At 39.2% G+C, this 17916-nt stretch overlaps 1 protein-coding gene and 1 long non-coding RNA gene across 2 annotated transcripts in view; one reads left to right on the top strand and one right to left on the bottom strand.

The window, feature by feature from the left end:
• The window catches only part of LOC117404690 (zinc finger protein 501-like), a 351570-nt gene that overhangs the window by 145469 nt on the left and 188185 nt on the right, over window positions 1-17916 (bottom strand). The window lies entirely within an intron of this gene.
• Window positions 15314-17627, top strand: LOC131722770 (uncharacterized). Its single transcript, XR_009320015.1, has 4 exons — window positions 15314-15442; window positions 15977-16093; window positions 17046-17087; window positions 17512-17627. It is a non-coding gene; the product is annotated as an uncharacterized LOC131722770 (long non-coding RNA).

The following is a 17916-nucleotide window of genomic DNA, read 5'->3' as shown; positions in this document are numbered from 1 at the left end:
CTGTAGTTTATAAACACATTGTAGAGCTCCATGCAGACTCTCTCACCTCCTCTCTGCTCTCCCTCAGTGTCTGAACGGATAAAACAACGCGCTCCTACCACACTACAACCCGGACCTTTCAAAATAATACAATATAACAGCGCTCTGTAGTTTATAAACACATTGTAGAGCTCCATGCAGACTCTCTCACCTCCTCTCTGCTCTCCCTCAGTGTCTGAACGGATAAAACAACGCGCTCCTACCACACTACAACCCGGACCTTTCAAAATAATACAATATAACAGCGCTCTGTAGTTTATAAACACATTGTAGAGCTCCATGCAGACTCTCTCACCTCCTCTCTGCTCTCCCTCAGTGTCTGAACGGATAAAACAACGCGCTCCTACCACACTACAACCCGGACCTTTCAAAATAATACAATATAACAGCGCTCTGTAGTTTATAAACACATTGTAGAGCTCCATGCAGACTCTCTCACCTCCTCTCTGCTCTCCCTCAGTGTCTGAACGGATAAAACAACGCGCTCCTACCACACTACAACCCGGACCTTTCAAAATAATACAATATAACAGCGCTCTGTAGTTTATAAACACATTGTAGAGCTCCATGCAGACTCTCTCACCTCCTCTCTGCTCTCCCTCAGTGTCTGAACGGGTCTGTCTCCCACAGAACGAGGAATATACCAATCACAAAATACAAACCCATCAGCGCGGTCTGACAATTCATCTAATATGAACCGCAACAGGAATCGTGATACCGGGGATCTTTTAATAAAAAATGAATATGACTTTCAATTTTAACATCATAATCGAGCTGTTTGTAGCTCTATATTTTTCCCACTGAATACAATTTGAATTCAGGTAACCCCTCCCCCATGCCGGAGTTGGTATAGTCCTTTCTCTATCAGGCGGCAGCAGCGTCGATGCTGCGAGTTTCACGCAGATATATAATCTGTGTTTCGTGTAATTATATTGATATTTCCCGTCCTCTTCTTCCGAATGAGATGTTCAAACACTAACGCGATACCCCTGATAATGTTTTTTAGAAGTATATCAGGTTAATTCAAGTTCAGCCCCTCATTCAAGTTGAGCGCCGTTGTCACAAACAGATCCACAATGGCGCAGGCATGCTCGCAGTTTCATAGCTTTCTCTTCGCTAGTCTTGGAGGTTCAGGGCGTGTGAACTTGTTTTTGGTAAATACAGCACAGGGTCGCAGAAAGGTCATTCTTTACGAGTAAACTTCCAGGCAGTAACCTCTGCTATTTCTACCCCATGCTTTTATTTCGTTTCTCTTAAGCTGTATTCTTGTCTCCTGTTCTTTATCCAGGACAGTATTCCTCCCTGCTGTCCAGCGGCACAGATTTAGACTCTTCCTCAGACTGCGCTGCGAACTAAACCAGGCAACAGAGCCGCGTCCACAGCAGCAGAAGAGTCACCAGCAATGAGACACGCCAAGGAGTGCGCTGCTCTGTGAGACTCGAGGGGACGCGTTATCAAAGCGCTTCCTCCAGCCTTTAATTAACTGCTATTGATTTAAAAAAGGACAAGACATCATGTTAATGTTACAACATGAAAAACTAAACACACTGAGAGTGCTGAAGAGGGCTTGAAATACAGTGTATTACTCAGCTGTGTGGTTCTAGTTTTGTAAAATGAACAGGTGGTTTACCTCTTTAAAATAAATAGGAGTTAATTAAAGACTGGCTTAAAAGCTTTGAAAAGATGTCCATTACAAAATCCAGATTCATTTTGTCTGGATTAAAAATTTTGAAAGACCTGCCCCTGGAGATCGCTGGTTCGAATCCAGGCTATGTTATATCCAACCGTGGCCGGGAGTCCCGAGAGGGTGGCGCACAATTAGCCGAGCGCCGTCTGGGTTGGGAGGGCTTAGTTCGGCAGGGTAATCCTTGTCTCACAGCAGCTCCTGTGGCGGCCGGACGCCTGCGAGTTGTCTGTGAGTTGCTGGCAGATTCATAAACCTTTATATACTTACAATATAGTCCCCACTTAGATGGTGCAGAACGACACGAGTCCCCACTTAGATGGTACAGAACGACGCGAGTCCCCACTTAGATGGTGCAGAGCAGCTCTCACACACCAGTGTGTGTGTGTACATACTGTGTTAATCAGCCTTGTTAATTAATAAAGGAAAGCTGCTAATTAGAGAAATAATGATTTTGTGATAGTAGTGTTAGTTCCATGCCTTATTGGGTTCATAATTCTTTGTAGATTGGAATGGAGTTCCTACATGGATAGGACAGAATGACGCACGATTTTGTAAATGCTATTTATACATTTGAATATGTTATTTTGTATATTGGGACATAGTTCTATTAATATATTTAAAAATTATACTGTATATTTATAGTAATAATTATCATTTATTTATTAAAAATTATAAGAATATTTGGTACACATTCAGATATTTAGTATGATTAAAATCTTAGAAATAATCTTCTAGTTACAATTGAACAATTACAAAAATCCCTTAAGAAACTGCCATTTGTAAATGTTCTAATCAGTTCCAAGGATAGTTATCTAGAATGCAGGACTTTAAACCTGCTAAATGCTAATTGTAAGAAACCCAATGGGTGTGAAGAGCAGGGCTCTGAGTGGCTGCAGGCTCAGACACAGTCCCACTGCAGTCTGGGCAGGTCCCCACTTTATAGGGTAGATGTGGTTCAAGTCCCCACTTCGCTGATTTTTATTTAAAAAATATTTGCACAAATATCATCAATATACAGCTTAAAACATAATGTTCTATGTCTGTTTCGCTTCATGGAAATGTTGGGAATCTATGGTCCCCACTTGGTTGGTGGAGAATCATAGTTCCCACTTAGTAATATAGACATGTATGTGTGTCTGTACTGTGTGTGTGTGTATTGTGTGTGTGTGTCTGTACTGTGTGTGTGTGTATTGTGTGTGTGTCTGTACTGAGTGTGTCTGTACTGTGTGTGTCTGTACTGTGTGTGTAGGTGTATTGTGTGTCTTTGTCAGTGTGTATATGTGTATGTACTGTTTGTGTGTGTCTGTAGTGTATGTTTCTGTACTGTTTGTGTGTGTCAATGTGTGAGTGTGTACTGTGCATCAGTGTGTGTACTGAGTGTCTGTACTGTTTGTGTGTGTCAGTGTGTGTGTGTGTACTGTGCGTCAGTGTGTGTACTGAGTGTCTGTACTGTTTGTGTGTGTCAGTGTGTGTGTGTGTACTGTGCGTCAGTGTGTGTACTGAGTGTCTGTACTGTTTGTGTGTGTCAGTGTGTGTGTGTGTGTACTGTGCGTCAGTGTGTGTACTGAGTGTCTGTACTGTTTGTGTGTGTCAGTGTGTGTGTGTGTACTGTGTGTGTGGTTGACTGTACTGTGGATGTGTGTCAGTGTGTCTGTGCTGTGTGTCTGTACTGTATGTGTGTCAGTGTGTCTGTACTGTATGTGTGTCAGTGTGTCTGTGCTGTGTATCTGTACTGTGGATGTGTGTCTGTACTGTATGTGTGTCAGTGTGTCTGTGCTGTGTGTCTGTACTGTATGTGTGTCAGTGTGTCTGTGCTGTGTGTCTGTACTGTATGTGTGTCAGTGTGTCTGTGCTGTGTGTCTGTACTGTATGTGTGTCAGTGTGTCTGTGCTGTGTGTCTGTACTGTATGTGTGTCAGTGTGTCTGTGCTGTGTATCTGCACTGTATGTGTGTCAGTGTGTCTGTGCTGTGTGTCTGTACTGTATGTGTGTCAGTGTGTCTGTGCTGTGTGTCTGTACTGTATGTGTGTCAGTGTGTCTGTGCTGTGTGTCTGTACTGTATGTGTGTGTCAGTGTGTATGTGCTGTGTGTCTGTACTGTATGTGTGTCAGTGTGTCTGTGCTGTGTGTCTGTACTGTATGTGTGTCACTGTGTCAGTGCTGTGTGTCTGTACTGTATGTGTGTCAGTGTGTCTGTGCTGTGTGTCTGTACTGTATGTGTGTCACTGTGTCTGTGCTGTGTATCTGTACTGTATGTGTGTCACTGTGTCTGTGCTGTGTGTCTGTACTGTATGTGTGTCACTGTGTCTGTGCTGTGTATCTGTACTGTATGTGTGTCAGTGTGTCTGTGCTGTGTATCTGTACTGTATGTGTGTCACTGTGTCTGTGCTGTGTGTCTGTACTGTATGTGTGTCAGTGTGTCTGTACTGTATGTGTGTCAGTGTGTCTGTGCTGTGTGTTTGTACTGTTTGTACTGTATGTGTGTCTGCTGTGTGTCTGTACTGTATGTGTGTCAGTGTGTCTGTTCTGTGTGTCTGTACTGTATGTGTGTCAGTGTGTCTGTGCTGTGTGTCTGTGTGCATAACCAGTGGAGCAGGCCCCGCCCCCAGCCCTGCTGAATTCCACAGAATAAGAAGCAGAGACACAGAGAGGGAAGATGTTTCCTATTTTATTTGTTTCTAGACTACATTAGAGGAATTGCAGTTCCAACAAGAAGCCTCTGCTTTTAAACAGGCAAGCGATTCTCCTCCTCTACTGCACGCCTTCTCCTGAAAAAAAAAAAACACCACAAGCTTGAAATAGAAGAATAACACTGATACATTATAAAATGCATTTAAGTAGAGGAGATTATATGGAGCGAATGGCGTCTTCTGGCTGGTATTATTATTATTTATTTCTTAGCAGACGCATAAACGTATACATTATAAACTACATTCAAATACAAAGTCACATGAAGTCAGACCCCAGGCAAGTCTGTTACAAGGATCTGCCCGCTTCCTAGAAAATATTTACATTTCGACTGATGGAGTCGCCTGCCTCGCTGAAGCCACGTTGCTGCTGTTTGTCAAAATGTTCACAATGAAGAATGTTACAGTTGCAGGGATGATGTCACTGAAACAGCTGGAGCAACATGTGGGGACTGAGAACTCCATTTAAAAAAAAGAACAAAAACCCGGACACTTTAAAAGACGTACCTTCACCCTGTGCGACTGGAGGAAGAATCAGGATAATGGGACCTTTTGACGCAGATGAAAAGAAATACAAAGAGCTGTGAGGGCTATGTGGAGAAAAACTGCACTACAAATTCATATGCATATTTTTTATAATTATTTTCGTGTTTTCAAAATGGAAAATCCACCAAACGAAGATAGTCTTAAAAAAACAAAACAAAAATTCTTAAAAGTTTATTTATTTCAAATGTTCTTGCCTTATTTGTTAATTTGCCAGACACACACACAGACACACACACACGCACACACACACACACACACACGCACACACACACACAAAGACACACACACAGACAGAGACACACACAGACACACACACGCACACGCACACACACACACACACACACACAGACAGACACACACACAGACACACACACACACACAGACACACACACACACACACACACACACACACACAGAGACACACACACACACACACACACACACAGTAATAACAGTCAATAAAAACATCTTGATGCTTATTTTCTAAACACGGCGCAGTGGTTACAATTTAAACACTATTAAGTGTTTAAAAACTAAACACTTTGTTTGAATATGTAAAAAATAAAGTTTAAATTATACACCTGTTCAGACAGCACCTGTAAAACCTCACAGCTCTACCTCTCTGGACTACATGACACCCAAACTTGCATGTTCATTAACTCCCACTTATCTGCCTCCTGCCTTGCTGCTCCCTGCTATTGCTCCTAGTTAGATCTGAATATAAATCCTGTATTTGAATTCACCTGCACTGGAACTGGATATCTGCAGTAGTATTTTGTATAGCGGCTGCTCCTCTACTGCACTTCCAGCACTCCTATCTGATCCTGCTCATAACTGGAACTGGATATCTGCAGTAGTATTTTGTATAGCTCTTTAATCAACAGATTTGGGGTCTGTGTGGAATGCAGGTCTGCTGTAGATTTAAACACTTTAAATGACGTACTTCTTCCCTCAGGCAGCACTGCGGGTTCATTGCCAGCTTCCCTTTTGCCTCTAAAATAATCTGCTATATTATAGCTCGGTAGCTTATTCGGAGCTACAAAAAAAAACGTCTCCACAGCTGAAACAAAGCAAGAAAACTTGTCAGCACTGTTCTGGAGAGTTCGACAACACATTCCTACAGGTCACACTCACACTAGTCACAAAAGTACAAATCAAAGGCCTTTTGGAGAAGAGAAACAGCAATACTAAACTACTATAGTGCTAAAACTATAGGTAAAGATATCATATTAACTGTAGTTTTTATACAGTAAACACTAGAATGGAAACCGCATTGAAATAGTACTACCATAGTAAAAGAAATAGGAACATGATGGTACAGTGTTGGATTACATTATAGATACCACGGTTGTGAAACTACTTTTAGAAATCAAATAAAGTCCCGTAGGATTCCCATGGTGGTGCTACAGTAGGCTGTTGCATTATAGTACCATTAATAGCGCATGATGGTACTGGAGCAATCTAGGTAAAGTCCCTGCTTGCTTGCTTGCTCAAGGGTACAGCAGCAGCAGAGCTACCCTGCACAAACATCTTGGATCAATGTGCAATTCTTTGAAAGAATATAGAAAGAGATGGTAGGATTGTACTCACAGCTGCAGAGGAAAGCCAGGGCGGAAATTAGCACCAGAGTCTTCATCTTGTCTGCTGGTCTCGGGCTGTTCAAGTCGGTGAAGTCAGAGCAGAGAAGCAACCGTATTTATACAGGAATGGGGCTCTGAAGCGAACTCTGTTATCATAATTGTTTGCAAGAATTTGCATAAAAGACAAAATATCTGCAACATTGCATCAATGAGACAGGTGAACTCACCAGCATATCTCATCATGTAAATACTGCATGCGAAGCGGGCTGATGTTTGTCATAGAATTGCCTGGGGTCTGACTTCATGTGACTTTATATTTGAATGTAGTTTATAATGTATACCAGCGAGAAGATGCCATTCGCTCAATATAATCTCTATTTCAATGCATTTTATAATTTACTCTTATTCTTATTATTACTCATTTAATTGGCTTACTGGAAAAGAATTCCATTGAGGGTTTCTGTGATGTCATAAACTACAAGTCCGTTTGCTTGAGTAGCTTAAAACAGTGTTTCTCAACCCTGGTCATGGGGACCCCACTGTCTGTCTGTCTGTGTCTCTGCTGGTTTTTGTACCAACTAAGGAACTGCTTTCAATGACTTAATTGAAGCATTAATTGAAAACAATTTGCATAATCAGAGCTTTTTAATAACTTTTTATTCAGCAAAATTATTTTAAAAATGTCATCAAATTGTTTAGTCAAATTGAGTGTTTTTCAATGAAGTAATTGAGAACAGCTCCTCAGCTGGAACAAAAACCAGCAGAAACACAGACAGGCAGACAGGGGGGTTCCCACGACCAGGGTCAGGACAATACTGCTTCTATACGTTATAAAATGCACTTCTCATAAGAGAATTCATTCATTCAGTGTTCAGACTCCTCACTGTTTAACTCTTTTCTCATTTCTTTCAACTGTTTTACTCATACCTGCACTGTAAAAATAGCACTAGGAAACAAATATTTTGTTAAAATAAGCCATACTTGTAAATTGTATAAAATCGAATACATTAGTAGTCTTTTTGATTTTTTCCCTATGGCAAAAATAAATCTGTTAAGGGAGAGGTTTCATCTGGGTTCTTAAATACCTAGATTGGAAGGTAAAGTTTGGGGAACTTTCATTTAGAATTCTGTAAAGAACCAAAAAAAGTTCTGTGTAGGGGACAAGCCAAAGAACTATAAAAAGTTCTTAGAGGAACTGATTGTTCTTAGAGTGACATTTGATGTACATAGTAGTCATACAGTGTAGTAGCCCATTTATTAAACAGCTGCAATGCTTGTCAGTGTCGGGGCATTACAGCACTCTTTTGTTTAACTTTTGTCAACTTTTCAAATACGACCGGTTTCAAATCATCAGTGCTGCTATTTATTCTTAATAATGCCGTGGAACTCTCACAATGCTGTATTTAAATTAGTAGTATTGCGGCTCTCTTCATCAACATTTATTTTTTATACTTTGTGAATTGTTGTAATGAGAAAGCAGACTGCGCTTTCTTTGCACTGCGAATAAAAAAGTTTAGTACATCTACCCCTTAGAGCAATTTAGTTTTTGCATCTCTGCCTCAGGTCTGTTCAACTTTGGCAACCAAATGAGTCCTTCAGTGAGTCTCTGCTGCTGTCTGAGCAAATTAAGGGAGGCCACGTGAACCGGTCAGAGAAAAAATATCAATCCATGAGATGTGAGATAGTTTTATTGCAATATTGTGCTGGTGCTTTGTACGTTATCGCCTCTTTTTTTCCTGCAGTGCGAGACAGTTTATCTGATTGTCCAGCTGTAGAAAAGCTAGCTCTTCTATTAGTTCCAAGTAGATGAAGCCATTTAATTTACTAAAATGCAATGACCTCTTCACACCCTTCCCCCTCCCTTGATAGTGTTGTTTGATGTAGCACCGGTTGATTAGTTGGGGGCAGAGGAACAATTAGCAGTTCAGAAGTTTTTTTTCTTTGTCCTAGCACAAAACACAAATAAATACAGTGCATAAGCAACTTGTTGGTTGTTACACTCTTCGAGTTATATTAAAAGGTATTTTAAAAGGTGACCCCATCCCACAAATTATTTTGAAGCAAATATAAGTAACATACTAAGGGTATATTTTCTTTGGTTTACTTCTATCATATACTTATTTTGTGAAACATTTTAGTAAATTATACAGCTGTATTTATCCTCCTCTAACCTCCGTGAGTCCTCACGATGGATAACAGCAGCGCAAAAGCACCTGCACCACTTTCACTGAAATTAAATTGACACTATATATTTATTTTGATTAACAATAATAAATCAAACATAAATAGCTTATTTTTACCATTATATATTTTTTATAATTATCTCAGCGTTTTATTCTCGCCAGGGAATCTGTCTCGAAATACGTTTAAAAACTTCATTTTGTGTTTGCATTTAATGAACCAAGTATTCTTGAGTAGCGTCAATTAAAAAAATAAAAAGTAGATTTACAGTTGCCTTTCAGTTTCATACGGCTTTGCCTTGTCCGGGAGCTTTGCAGCCATTTCTAGGTTGTGTTATTCAGGTACTGGAACTGCAATTAAAAAAATACACATTCTCATCGCTTGAGCTCAATGGCTGAATCTACTTGGAACTAGTACAAGAGCTAGCTTTTCTACAGCTGGACAATCAGATAAACTGTCTCACACTGCAGGAAAAAAAGAGGCGATAACGTACAAAGCACCAGCACAATATTGTCTTAGAAACACACCACATTCTAATTATTATTTCATTTAAAATAAATTAATAAAACTATCTCACATCTCATGGATTAATATTTTTTCTCTGAGCGGTTCACGTGGCCTCCCTTAATTTGCTCAGACAGCAGCACAGACTCACTGAAGGACTCATTTGGTTGCCAAAGTTGAACAGACCTGAGGCAGAGATGCAAAAACTAAATTGCTCTAAGGGGTAGATGTACTAAACTGGCTTAGTCGCAGTGCAAAGAAAGCGCAGTCTGCTTTCTCATTACAACAATTCACAAAGTATAAAAAATAAAATAAATGTTGATGAAGAGAGCCGCAATACTACTAATTTAAATACAGCATTGTGAGTTCCACGGCATTATTAAGAATAAATAGCAGCACTGATGATTTGAAACCGGTCGTATTTGAAAAGTTGACAAAAGTTAAACAAAAGAGTGCTGTAATGCCCCGACACTGACAAGCATTGCAGCTGTTTAATAAATGGGCTACTACACTGTATGACTACTATGTACTTCAAATGTCACTCTAAGAACAATCATTTCCTCTCAGAACTTTTTATAGTTCTTTGGCTTGTCCCCTACACAGGACTTTTTTGGTTCTTTACAGAATTCTAAATGAAAGTTCTCCAAACTTTACCTTCCAATCGAGGTATTTAAGAACCCAGATGAAACCTTTCCCTTAACAGATTTATTTTTGCCATAGGGAAAAAATCAAAAAGACTACTAATGTATTCGATTTTATACAATTTACAAGTATGGCTTATTTTAACAAAATATTTGTTTCCTAGTGCTATTTTTACAGTGCAGGTATGAGTAAAACAGTTGAAAGAAATGAGAAAAGAGTGAAACAGTGAGGAGTCTGAACACTGAATGAATGAATTCTCTTATGAGAAGTGCATTTTATAACGTATAGAAGCAGTATTTTCCTGACCCTGGTCGTGGGAACCCCCCTGTCTGCCTGTCTGTGTTTCTGCTGGTTTTTGTTCCAGCTGAGGAGCTGTTCTCAATTACTTCATTGAAAAACACTCCATTTGAGTAAACAATTTGCTGACATTTTTAAAATAATTTTGCAGAATAAAAAGTTATTAAAAAGCTCTGATTATGCAAATTGTTTTCAATTAATGCTTCAATTAAGTCATTGAAAGCAGTTCCTTAGTTGGTACAAAAACCAGCAGAGACACAGACAGACAGACAGTGGGGTCCCCATGACCAGGGTTGAGAAACACTGTTTTAAGCGACTCAAGCAAACAGACTTGTAGTTTATGACATCACAGAAACCCTCAACGGAATTCTTTTCCAGTAAGCCAATTAAATGAGTAATAATAATAATAATAAGAGTAAATTATAAAATGCATTGAAATAGAGATTATATTGAGCGAATGGCATCTTCTCGCTGGTATACATTATAAACTACATTCAAATATAAAGTCACATGAAGTCAGACCCCAGGCAATTCTATGACAAACATCAGCCCGCTTCGTGTACAGTATTTACATGATGAGATATGCTGGTGAGGTCACCTGTCTCATTGATGCCATGTTGCAGATATTTTGTCTTTTATGCAAATTCTTGCAAACAATTATGAAAACAGAGTTCACTTCAGAGCCCCATTCCTGTATAAATACGGTTGCTTCTCTGCTCTGACTTCACCGACTTGAACAGCCCGAGACCAGCAGACAAGATGAAGACTCTGGTGCTAATTTCCGCCCTGGCTTTCCTCTGCAGCTGTGAGTACAATCCTACCATCTCTTTCTATATTCTTTCAAAGAATTGCACATTGATCCAAGATGTTTCTGCAGGGTAGCTCTGCTGCTGCTGTACCCTTGAGCAAGCAAGCAAGCAAGCAGGGACTTTACCTAGATTGCTCCAGTACCATCATGCGCTATTAATGGTACTATAATGCAACAGCCTACTGTAGCACCACCATGGGAATCCTACGGGACTTTATTTGATTTCTAAAAGTAGTTTCACAACCGTGGTATCTATAATGTAATCCAACACTGTACCATCATGTTCCTATTTCTTTTACTATGGTAGTACTATTTCAATGCGGTTTCCATTATAGTGTTTACTGTATAAAAACTACAGTTAATATGATATCTTTACCTATAGTTTTAGCACTATAGTAGTTTAGTATTGCTGTTTCTCTTCTCCAAAAGGCCTTTGATTTGTACTTTTGTGACTAGTGTGAGTGTGACCTGTAGGAATGTGTTGTCGAACTCTCCAGAACAGTGCTGACACGTTTTCTTGCTTTGTTTCAGCTGTGGAGACGTTTTTTTTCGTAGCTCCGAATAAGCTACCGACCTTGAATATAGCAGATTATTTTAGAGGCAAAAGAGAAGCTGGCAATGAACCCGCAGTGCTGCCTGAGGGAAGAGGTACGTCATTTAAAGTGTTTAAATCTACAGGAGACCTGCATTCCATAACTTTTTATTCAGCAAAATTATTTTAAAAATGTCATCAAATTGTTTAGTCAAATTGAGTGTTTTTCAATGAAGTAATTGAGAACAGCTCCTCAGCTGGAACAAAAACCAGCAGAAACACAGACAGGCAGACAGGGGGGTTCCCACGACCAGGGTCAGGACAATACTGCTTCTATACGTTATAAAATGCACTTCTCATAAGAGAATTCATTCATTCAGTGTTCAGACTCCTCACTGTTTAACTCTTTTCTCATTTCTTTCAACTGTTTTACTCATACCTGCACTGTAAAAATAGCACTAGGAAACAAATATTTTGTTAAAATAAGCCATACTTGTAAATTGTATAAAATCGAATACATTAGTAGTCTTTTTGATTTTTTCCCTATGGCAAAAATAAATCTGTTAAGGGAGAGGTTTCATCTGGGTTCTTAAATACCTAGATTGGAAGGTAAAGTTTGGGGAACTTTCATTTAGAATTCTGTAAAGAACCAAAAAAAGTTCTGTGTAGGGGACAAGCCAAAGAACTATAAAAAGTTCTTAGAGGAACTGATTGTTCTTAGAGTGACATTTGATGTACATAGTAGTCATACAGTGTAGTAGCCCATTTATTAAACAGCTGCAATGCTTGTCAGTGTCGGGGCATTACAGCACTCTTTTGTTTAACTTTTGTCAACTTTTCAAATACGACCGGTTTCAAATCATCAGTGCTGCTATTTATTCTTAATAATGCCGTGGAACTCTCACAATGCTGTATTTAAATTAGTAGTATTGCGGCTCTCTTCATCAACATTTATTTTTTATACTTTGTGAATTGTTGTAATGAGAAAGCAGACTGCGCTTTCTTTGCACTGCGAATAAAAAAGTTTAGTACATCTACCCCTTAGAGCAATTTAGTTTTTGCATCTCTGCCTCAGGTCTGTTCAACTTTGGCAACCAAATGAGTCCTTCAGTGAGTCTCTGCTGCTGTCTGAGCAAATTAAGGGAGGCCACGTGAACCGGTCAGAGAAAAAATATCAATCCATGAGATGTGAGATAGTTTTATTGCAATATTGTGCTGGTGCTTTGTACGTTATCGCCTCTTTTTTTCCTGCAGTGCGAGACAGTTTATCTGATTGTCCAGCTGTAGAAAAGCTAGCTCTTCTATTAGTTCCAAGTAGATGAAGCCATTTAATTTACTAAAATGCAATGACCTCTTCACACCCTTCCCCCTCCCTTGATAGTGTTGTTTGATGTAGCACCGGTTGATTAGTTGGGGGCAGAGGAACAATTAGCAGTTCAGAAGTTTTTTTTCTTTGTCCTAGCACAAAACACAAATAAATACAGTGCATAAGCAACTTGTTGGTTGTTACACTCTTCGAGTTATATTAAAAGGTATTTTAAAAGGTGACCCCATCCCACAAATTATTTTGAAGCAAATATAAGTAACATACTAAGGGTATATTTTCTTTGGTTTACTTCTATCATATACTTATTTTGTGAAACATTTTAGTAAATTATACAGCTGTATTTATCCTCCTCTAACCTCCGTGAGTCCTCACGATGGATAACAGCAGCGCAAAAGCACCTGCACCACTTTCACTGAAATTAAATTGACACTATATATTTATTTTGATTAACAATAATAAATCAAACATAAATAGCTTATTTTTACCATTATATATTTTTTATAATTATCTCAGCGTTTTATTCTCGCCAGGGAATCTGTCTCGAAATACGTTTAAAAACTTCATTTTGTGTTTGCATTTAATGAACCAAGTATTCTTGAGTAGCGTCAATTAAAAAAATAAAAAGTAGATTTACAGTTGCCTTTCAGTTTCATACGGCTTTGCCTTGTCCGGGAGCTTTGCAGCCATTTCTAGGTTGTGTTATTCAGGTACTGGAACTGCAATTAAAAAAATACACATTCTCATCGCTTGAGCTCAATGGCTGAATCTACTTGGAACTAGTAGAAGAGCTAGCTTTTCTACAGCTGGACAATCAGATAAACTGTCTCACACTGCAGGAAAAAAAGAGGCGATAACGTACAAAGCACCAGCACAATATTGTCTTAGAAACACACCACATTCTAATTATTATTTCATTTAAAATAAATTAATAAAACTATCTCACATCTCATGGATTAATATTTTTTCTCTGAGCGGTTCACGTGGCCTCCCTTAATTTGCTCAGACAGCAGCACAGACTCACTGAAGGACTCATTTGGTTGCCAAAGTTGAACAGACCTGAGGCAGAGATGCAAAAACTAAATTGCTCTAAGGGGTAGATGTACTAAACTGGCTTAGTCGCAGTGCAAAGAAAGCGCAGTCTGCTTTCTCATTACAACAATTCACAAAGTATAAAAAATAAAATAAATGTTGATGAAGAGAGCCGCAATACTACTAATTTAAATACAGCATTGTGAGTTCCACGGCATTATTAAGAATAAATAGCAGCACTGATGATTTGAAACCGGTCGTATTTGAAAAGTTGACAAAAGTTAAACAAAAGAGTGCTGTAATGCCCCGACACTGACAAGCATTGCAGCTGTTTAATAAATGGGCTACTACACTGTATGACTACTATGTACTTCAAATGTCACTCTAAGAACAATCAGTTCCTCTCAGAACTTTTTATAGTTCTTTGGCTTGTCCCCTACACAGGACTTTTTTGGTTCTTTACAGAATTCTAAATGAAAGTTCTCCAAACTTTACCTTCCAATCGAGGTATTTAAGAACCCAGATGAAACCTTTCCCTTAACAGATTTATTTTTGCCATAGGGAAAAAATCAAAAAGACTACTAATGTATTCGATTTTATACAATTTACAAGTATGGCTTATTTTAACAAAATATTTGTTTCCTAGTGCTATTTTTACAGTGCAGGTATGAGTAAAACAGTTGAAAGAAATGAGAAAAGAGTGAAACAGTGAGGAGTCTGAACACTGAATGAATGAATTCTCTTATGAGAAGTGCATTTTATAACGTATAGAAGCAGTATTTTCCTGACCCTGGTCGTGGGAACCCCCCTGTCTGCCTGTCTGTGTTTCTGCTGGTTTTTGTTCCAGCTGAGGAGCTGTTCTCAATTACTTCATTGAAAAACACTCCATTTGACTAAACAATTTGCTGACATTTTTAAAATAATTTTGCAGAATAAAAAGTTATTAAAAAGCTCTGATTATGCAAATTGTTTTCAATTAATGCTTCAATTAAGTCATTGAAAGCAGTTCCTTAGTTGGTACAAAAACCAGCAGAGACACAGACAGACAGACAGTGGGGTCCCCATGACCAGGGTTGAGAAACACTGTTTTAAGCGACTCAAGCAAACAGACTTGTAGTTTATGACATCACAGAAACCCTCAACGGAATTCTTTTCCAGTAAGCCAATTAAATGAGTAATAATAATAATAATAAGAGTAAATTATAAAATGCATTGACATAGAGATTATATTGAGCGAATGGCATCTTCTCGCTGGTATACATTATAAACTACATTCAAATATAAAGTCACATGAAGTCAGACCCCAGGCAATTCTATGACAAACATCAGCCCGCTTCGTGTACAGTATTTACATGATGAGATATGCTGGTGAGGTCACCTGTCTCATTGATGCCATGTTGCAGATATTTTGTCTTTTATGCAAATTCTTGCAAACAATTATGAAAACAGAGTTCACTTCAGAGCCCCATTCCTGTATAAATACGGTTGCTTCTCTGCTCTGACTTCACCGACTTGAACAGCCCGAGACCAGCAGACAAGATGAAGACTCTGGTGCTAATTTCCGCCCTGGCTTTCCTCTGCAGCTGTGAGTACAATCCTACCATCTCTTTCTATATTCTTTCAAAGAATTGCACATTGATCCAAGATGTTTCTGCAGGGTAGCTCTGCTGCTGCTGTACCCTTGAGCAAGCAAGCAAGCAAGCAGGGACTTTACCTAGATTGCTCCAGTACCATCATGCGCTATTAATGGTACTATAATGCAACAGCCTACTGTAGCACCACCATGGGAATCCTACGGGACTTTATTTGATTTCTAAAAGTAGTTTCACAACCGTGGTATCTATAATGTAATCCAACACTGTACCATCATGTTCCTATTTCTTTTACTATGGTAGTACTATTTCAATGCGGTTTCCATTATAGTGTTTACTGTATAAAAACTACAGTTAATATGATATCTTTACCTATAGTTTTAGCACTATAGTAGTTTAGTATTGCTGTTTCTCTTCTCCAAAAGGCCTTTGATTTGTACTTTTGTGACTAGTGTGAGTGTGACCTGTAGGAATGTGTTGTCGAACTCTCCAGAACAGTGCTGACACGTTTTCTTGCTTTGTTTCAGCTGTGGAGACGTTTTTTTTCGTAGCTCCGAATAAGCTACCGACCTTGAATATAGCAGATTATTTTAGAGGCAAAAGAGAAGCTGGCAATGAACCCGCAGTGCTGCCTGAGGGAAGAGGTACGTCATTTAAAGTGTTTAAATCTACAGGAGACCTGCATTCCACACAGACCCCAAATCTGTTGATTAAAGAGCTATACAAAATACTACTGCAGATATCCAGTTCCAGTTATGAGCAGGATCAGATAGGAGTGCTAGAAGTGCAGTAGAGGAGCAGCCACTATACAAAATACTACTGCAGATATCCAGTTCCAGTGCAGGTGAATTCAAATACAGGATTTATATTCAGATCTAACTAGGAGCAATAGCAGGGAGCAGCAAGGCAGGAGGCAGATAAGTGGGAGTTAATGAACATGCAAGTTTGGGTGTCATGTAGTCCAGAGAGGTAGAGCTGTGAGGTTTTACAGGTGCTGTCTCAACAGGTGTATAATTTAAACTTTATTTTTTACATATTCAAACAAAGTGTTTAGTTTTTAAACACTTAATAGTGTTTAAATTGTAACCACTGTGCCGTGTTTAGAAAATAAGCATCAAGATGTTTTTATTGACTGTTATTACTGTGTGTGTGTGTGTGTGTGTGTGTCTGTGTGTGTGTGTCTCTGTGTATGTGTGTGTGTGTGTCTGTGTGTGTGTCTGTGTGTGTGTCTCTCTGTATGTGTGTGTGTCTCTGTGTCTGTGTGTGTGTCTCTGTGTGTCTGTGTGTGCGTGTGTGTGTGTGTGTGTCTCTGTGTGTGTGTGCGTGTGTCTCTGTGTGTGTGTGTGTCTGTGTGTGTGTGTGTGTGTGTGTGTGTGTGTGAGTCTGGCAAATTAACAAATAAGGCAAGAACATTTGAAATAAATAAAGTTTTAAGAATTTTTTGTTTTGTTTTGTTTAAGACTATCTTCGTTTGGTGGATTTTCCATTTTGAAAACACGAAAATAATTATAAAAAATATGCATATGAATTTGTAGTGCAGTTTTTCTCCACATAGCCCTCACAGCTCTTTGTATTTCTTTTCATCTGCGTCAAAAGGTCCCTTATTCCTGATTCTTCCTCCAGTCGCACAGGGTGAAGGTACGTCTTTTAAAGTGTCCGGGTTTTTGTTCTTTTTTTTAAATGGAGTTCTCAGTCCCCACATGTTGCTCCAGCTGTTTCAGTGACATCATCCCTGCAACTGTAACATTCTTCATTGTGAACATTTTGACAAACAGCAGCAACGTGGCTTCAGCGAGGCAGGCGACTCCATCAGTAGAAATGTAAATATTTTCTAGGAAGCGGGCAGATCCTTGTAACAGACTTGCCTGGGGTCTGACTTCATGTGACTTTGTATTTGAATGTAGTTTATAATGTATACGTTTATGCGTCTGCTAAGAAATAAATAATAATAATACCAGCCAGAAGACGCCATTCGCTCCATATAATCTCCTCTACTTAAATGCATTTTATAATGTATCAGTGTTATTCTTCTATTTCAAGCTTGTGGTGTTTTTTTTTTCAGGAGAAGGCGTGCAGTAGAGGAGGAGAATCGCTCGCCTGTTTAAAAGCAGAGGCTTCTTGTTGGAACTGCAATTCCTCTAATGTAGTCTAGAAACAAATAAAATAGGAAACAGCTTCCCTCTCTGTGTCTCTGCTTCTTATTCTGTGGAATTCAGCAGGGCTGGGGGCGGGGCCTGTTCCACTGGTTATGCACACAGACACACAGCACAGACACACTGACACACATACAGTACAGACACACAGCACAGACACACTGACACACATACAGTACAGACACACAGCACAGACACACTGACACACACACAGTACAGATACACAGCACAGACACACTGACACACATACAGTACAGACACACAGCACAGACACACTGACACACATACAGCACAGACACACAGCACAGACACAC

Source organism: Acipenser ruthenus, chromosome 51, assembly GCF_902713425.1.
Source record: "Acipenser ruthenus chromosome 51, fAciRut3.2 maternal haplotype, whole genome shotgun sequence".
Taxonomy (NCBI): domain Eukaryota; kingdom Metazoa; phylum Chordata; class Actinopteri; order Acipenseriformes; family Acipenseridae; genus Acipenser; species Acipenser ruthenus.
This window is presented reverse-complemented; position numbering and strand designations above follow the sequence as displayed.